Source organism: Phaenicophaeus curvirostris, chromosome 6 (assembly GCF_032191515.1).
Source record: "Phaenicophaeus curvirostris isolate KB17595 chromosome 6, BPBGC_Pcur_1.0, whole genome shotgun sequence".
Lineage (NCBI taxonomy): Eukaryota > Metazoa > Chordata > Aves > Cuculiformes > Cuculidae > Phaenicophaeus > Phaenicophaeus curvirostris.
In genome coordinates, this window is record NC_091397.1 from 2862511 (window position 1) to 2868997 (window position 6487).

At 46.4% G+C, this 6487-nt stretch overlaps 1 protein-coding gene across 1 annotated transcript in view; it reads right to left on the bottom strand.

Annotated features, from left to right (window-relative positions):
* The window catches only part of C6H1orf35 (chromosome 6 C1orf35 homolog), a 404048-nt gene that overhangs the window by 86617 nt on the left and 310944 nt on the right, over window positions 1-6487 (bottom strand). The window lies entirely within an intron of this gene.

The window sequence follows — 6487 nt, forward strand, 5'->3', positions numbered from 1 at the left end:
AAGATGTGGGAGAAATTGGAGAGGGCAGCCCCAGTCCTTGTATTTTCCCTCTCCCTCACAGCCAGCTCCATCGCTCATGGTTTCAGCCACGAGAGCTTGGGCTGAAAGGCACGAGTATTGGCTGTGTTGGCACAGAGTGGATTTTGCAAGAGTGTTCACTTTGCTTATGATTCACCATCCTTCAGCCAAGGTGGGACTGAGGGAAGCACAGCCAGGAGCTCCAGTGGTGCCCAAGGCTACCACATTGGGGCTCCCACCCGTTCCCCACATTAGTTAAGGGCAAATTCCTGCAGGAAGGAGGACATGCTAGGAAGAAAAACACCTTCACCAGCCTCACACAGCCCCTCCGCTGCCCCGGCTGGGAAACGAGACCCTTTCATGGTGCAATTCCATCACATTCGCATGCTTTCCTCACAATTCACCAGGTTTTCGTGCTTTCCTCAAAGTTCTATCAAGTTTTCATGTTTTCCTCATAGTTCCATCAGGTTTTTGTGCTTTCATCACAATTCCATTTTTTTTTGGTGCTTTTTCTCACAAATCCATCTTTTTTTTTTTTGCTTTTCTCACAATTCTGCTAGTTTTTTGTGCTTTCCTCACAATTCTGCCCGATTTTTGTGCTTTCATCATAGTCTTGCCAGGTTTTTGGGCTTTTATCACAATTCTCGCAGGTTTTTGTGCATTTGTCACAATTCTCGCAGTTTTTTGTGCATTTGTCACAATTCTTGCACAATTTCATTGTTTCTTTACAACTCCATCAGGTTTTCATGCTTTTGTCACAAATCTTTCACATTCCTTTCTGTTCTCAAAATTCCATCAGTTTTTTTTTGCTTTCCTCACAATTCTCTCAGGTTCCTTGTGCTTTCCTCACAATTCTTTCAGGTGTCTTTGTGCTTTCCTCACAATTCTCTCAGGTTTCTTGTGCTTTCCTCAGAATTCCGTCAGGTTTTCATACTTTTGTCACAAATCTTTCACATTCCTTTGTGTTCTCCTCAAAATTCCATGAGTTTTTTTTGCTTTCCTCACAATTCTCTCATGTTTCTTGTGCTTTCCTCAGAATTCTGTCAGGTTTTCATGCTTTCCTCACCATTCTCTCATGTTTCTTTATATTTTCCTCAGAATTCTCTCAGGTTTTCATGCTTTCCTCACCATTCTCTCATGTTTCTTTATATTTTCCTCAAAATTCCACCAGTTTTTTGTGCTTTCCTCACAATTCCCTCAGTTTTTGTGCTTTCCTTACAATTCTCTCAGGTTTTTATGCTTTCCTCAGCATGGGCTGAGGGCAGCCGTCAGCTAACCCGCTCAGGTGCCTATCTCCGCCTAAATACACCTGGACAATGGGGGCCCCGCTTCCCGATCCCTGGTTTCTGGGTGCTCCCTCTCCATTCCCCTTTGCCCTTCCCGCCTCGTCGGGCGCGCGCGCGCGGCAATTGGCGCGCGCGGGAAAGGGCTGCGGGGGTGGGCGGGGCCGCATTGGCTGGGGAGGCGGGAAAGCGGGAGGGAGGATAAGATGGTGGCTGGGAGCCCCCAGCTTCCAGGCCTTTGGCTTGATGGGGCTTGCCGGGCAGAGGTGAGGCGTCAGCGCTGCCGCCCCGCTGCCAGGACGGCGCTGGGAGATGAGGGGGTGATGGGTGGCGGAGGAGAAGAGGTTTCTGGTGAGGGGAAGGGGGTGCCCTGTGAGGAGAAGAGGTTTCTGGAAGAGGGGAAGAGGTTTCCAGTGAGGGGAAGGGGTGCCCTGTGAGGGGAGGAGGTTTCTGATGAAGGGGAAGGGGGTGCTCTGTGAGGGGAAGGGGGTGCTCTGTGAGGGGAAGAGGTTTTTGGTGAGGGGAAGGGGGTGCCCTGTGAGGGGAAGTGGGTTACCTGTGAGAAGAAGTGGATTCCCTGTGAGGGGAGGGGGTTCCCTGTGAGGCGAAGAGGTTTGTGGTAAGGGGAAGGGGTTCCCTGTGAAGTGAAGAGGTTTGTGGTAAGGGGAGGAGGCGCCCTGTGAGGGGAAGAGTTTTCTGATGAAGGGGAGGGGCTGCCCTATGAGGGGAAGTGGGTTACTTGTGAGGGGAGGGGGTGTCTGGTGAGGGGAAGTGGGTTACCTGTGAGGGGAAGTGGGTTACCTGTGAGGGGAAGTGGGTTACCTGTGAGGGGAGGTGGTGCCCGGTGAGGGGAAGTGGGTTACCTGTGAGGGGAGGGGGTGCCCTGTGAGGCAAAGAGGTTTGTGGTAAGGGGAAGGGGTGCCCTGTGAGGAGAAGGCGTTTGTGGTGAAGGGAAGGGGTGCCCTGTGAGGAAGGGAACTGGCCCCTGCCTTATGAGAACAAGGGGTGCTCTGTGAAGGGATGGGGTGCTCTGTGAGGATGGAAAAGCTGCCCCTGCCCTGTCAGCAGGGGGGGGGTGCCCTGTGATGGGAAAATCTGGCCCCTGCACTGTGAAGGGAAGGGGTACCTTCTGAGGGGAGGTACCAGCCCCTCCCATTTGAGGAGAAGGGGTCCCCTCTGAGATGGGTAACTGGCCCCTGCCCTGTAAGGAGTGGCAGCCAAGCCGCACCAGGGCCTGCCGGGGCTCCCCTGGAGGAATGGGAAGTCATGGTAGAGCAGGAGCATGTAAATAAGACAAAGAGATCGAGAGCAGCCCTGAAGAGAAGGACCTGGGGGTCTTGGTGGATGAGAAGCTGGACATGAGCCAGCAGTGTGTGCTCACAGCCCAGAATGCCAACTGTTTCTTGGGCCACACCAAGAGAAGTGTTGCTAGCAGGTCAAGAGAGGTAATTCGGCTCCTCTACTCTATACTGGTGAGACCACATGTAGAATACTGTGTCTGGTACTGGAGGTCTTGGCATGGCAAAAACATGAATGTGTTGGAGTGGGTCCAGAGGAGGCTACTGAAATGTTCAAAGGCCTGGAACTCCTACCCTGTGAAGAGAACCTCAGAGATTTGGAGAAGACAAGACTCCAAGGAGACCTTATCGCAGCTTTCCAATCATTAAAGGGGGCTAATAATAAGGATGAGGAAAAACTTTTTAACAGGGTTATTAGCAATAGGTAAGAGGGTAATGGTTTTAAACTGAAAGAGAAACTTAGACTAGGTATTTGCAATATTTTTTTGGTTTTTTTGGAGGAGGATGGTGAAGCACTGGCCCAGGTTGCCCAGAGAGTTGGTGGATGCCCCATCCCTCAAAGCATTCAGGGTCAGGTTGGATGGGGCTCTGAATAACATGATTTGGTTTAATATATCCCTGCTCGCCGCAGGGCACTTGGTTGGACTAGATGACATTCATGATCCATTTCAACACAAACCATTCTATGAAATAAAGGACGTATCTGCAAAAGTACAGGGCTGTCTTCCTCTTCCACTTGCCTGTTGTGTGCACTCTGGCAGAGATCTGTGTGTGCTTGAAGTTAGAGAGTCATGAGCAGCTTTTACACACCAGGATGATGCTTCTCTGTGGAGAGATGACGCAGGGGGAGCTGTGAAGTAAGCGATTCTGCTAGCCAGAAGTCCACTTAGGGTAAGATGGGAGTTGTTTTCTGAGGCAAAAGGTTGTCTTGGTGTGGTGGTGGGTGTGGGAGAATGACTGCTAATACCTTACTATACAAGCAGATGTTCTACTGAGTTACTAAAATCGCTGCAACCTGCTATTTAAAATGCATCATTGAGTTCATACTGCTAGGAGGTTGCATATAAGTGTTGTCTTCCCACTGCGCTCCTTCAAGTTAGCAATTTGAAAAAGGTCTTACAGATATTTTTAGCTTTTTTAACATTTTGAGTATGCTTGCCAGCTGTTGAAACCTTTCAGATCTTCAGGTGGTAGTTGAATACTGCACAGATGGGAGTCACAAATACAGTGTAGTTTTTAAGAACCTGCTTTTCCAGTAGGATAGTTTTCTCCAGTATTTTCAGTGCAGGAGAATTTGTCAGCTTTCATTGCCTTGTTCACAGCCATTGCTGCTGAAGCCTTGCTCTGCATGCTTCTGGGCTCATTTTGGATGTTACTTTGGGAGGGAAGTGTAGCTACTACTACTTCTAGTGACTTTATTAGAAAATCCATTTTCTGCTGGGTGGTAGCAGTGAGACATGCTGTGTTTTGACTTCAGACAATTCTCTCATCCCTTTGTGGTATTTTGCTTTTACGCACTTCAGAAGAGACTTCCTTGTTTCTTCTGTAACACGCTGTTCTCGAGCTAGCAGAAATAATTTATGCCTAAAATGTTTTGTGGATTCGTGTCTGGATTTCCTCTCTTTCTTTGTCTTGCCCAGGTGTTGCAGCCCAATCTGAGATATGAGGGGTGGGACCTGGGTCCCCCCTGTAAATTTAGAGACTTACCCCCAGCTGATTAAAATAAAAAATAACAACAGTGATTGATCTAAAATATATTTACTCTCACAGGCAAAAATCTTGGGAATAAGAAAAGTATCAGCTTATTAAACCCTTGGTAGGAACAATGAGGAGGAGGAAAAAAGAAGGAAAATGGGGAAAAAAGAGGAAACAGAAGAAAAATAGCAAAGATTCCTCACCCCAAGGCTTCAGCGCTGAAAGGATCTTTCCAGGGTAGTGGATGTGCAAACGGCCCCTCTTCGAGAGTGTTATTTATAGTTTTTGTGGGCCTGGGCAATAGTGCTTCTAGGACAGTTCTGGAACTGAGTTTGGGGGTGCTGTTTATTCAAAGTGGGGGTTCTTTGGGCAGCAGAGTGCTGGTGGGCTGCTTGTGAGAGTGAGATAAGGTGTCGAAGGACACTGCCTCTGCTACAGTCTCAACCATAATTTAAGGCAGCCAAAAAGAACCCGTCTTGTACATGGATCCAAGCGCTACTTGCATCAATAAAATTACTGCATGTACTCTAGTATAGTGCTGCCATAATGCTATTCCAAAAACTTGAGTGTGGAAATAGATCTAAAAGCTTCCTACATAATTTTTATATGTATTATCGTTGTGCAGACTGTTGTAGGAGCTGGAGGAGAACAGCTGCTGTGTCTCAATGCAGTTAAAGCTTTGTGGAGAGAAACCAGAGGGAAAATAGCAGTAATGTAAACAAAGGCTGAGGTTTTTAGGGAGGGGTGGCCTCATTTTGTTTTACTGCTGGGTCAGAAAAGCTGGAATACACTTAATATTTGGGGAAGGTTCCATACTTTGTGGAACTCTGCAGTGTATTTTAGCAATGCTGCAGTGAGGGAAGGACTTAACAGAACAAGGCGCTGTTACTGTAACTTAGTGTAAAAGCCTTGGGAACAGAAGACAATTTCAGAGCAAGTCACAGAATCACAGAAGTCATTAGGGTGTTTTCCCCTCTTCCCTTTTAGGATCTTTTGTCTGTATTCTGCCTGCATTAAGTAACTAAAGAACTTAAGTTTTCTGATTTCTACTGTAACACTTCTAGGTGTCATAGGAGGTTTCTCATATTTTGTAAGATGGATTTTGGGGCCATCTTATTGTTCAGGGTGAACAAGGTATTTTTAGGCTTAAGTCCGATGACTTAAGTGTGTCTTGATGGGCAGCTTGAGGTTTAGTTTGAAAAATTTAGTTGAAACTTGTTAGGCCTCTCTGTGCTCTCTTTTATCCTGGCGTGGAGGGTTTGTAAGATGAGTAGGCTGTTGATGGACTGCACCTCCCAGCAACCAACTGTGTTATATTATACCTTTTTTCTTCAAAAAATATGAAAATGGCTCTGTTCCATTGTCTCTTCATTTCTTAATTTGCTTAAGTTGTATTTCTTCATTGTTCTGGTAGCATTGGAAATATGGTGATGTGAGGTGGGATTGGGGTTTGTTGTCTAAGTTAAGAGTTGTGGGAAAACAGTGACTTTATTAAGGAATAATGTGTAAAAGGTGATAAAATGAAACTGTCAATGAAGTGTTTGACAGTGGGGAGAAGGTCAATCAGTGCAACACTTGAGCATGAAAGACAGCTTTTAACTGAAATAACTCTCTATTTTTAATTCTTCTTACAGGAAGCAGAGGGCTTGACTTGCCCACCGTGCAAGTCTTCTGTAGTTACTTAGATGGGCAAAATGAAATGGGAGGTAGAAACAGAAGTGGCAGATGCGTCATGACTGCTGCCAAAAGCTCTTCATTCCAGGGAATTATCGTTTCATGTTAAGATACCAAACCCCTGGAAGTACAAGAGATTACAAGCTTGTCATAAAGCCTCTTAGACTATTAAATACAAGGTTGTTATACCCCATTGCAGTTAAAATTTCCTACTGGATTGTGTTTCCTGTGATTACAGATTAAATTGTTTTGGAAGGATGTGACCACCTGAGAATAATTGCTTAGAAATTGCTTCTAGTGTGGGAAGGAGGAGAAGGTGCATTTCAGAACACCCGCACTTTGCTTTCCTATCTGAGAAGCATTTCCTGGCTAAAAAAAGAGGAGTTCAGCTGTATTCCTCAGGCAGTCCCTGTAAGCCTGTGTGTGAAGGAGAGAGTTCCTAAGGCTCTCAGTTGCAGTCCTGGATCCCGTACGGTGTAGCTATTGCACAATAGAGGAAAGACTACAATTCCCATAGTA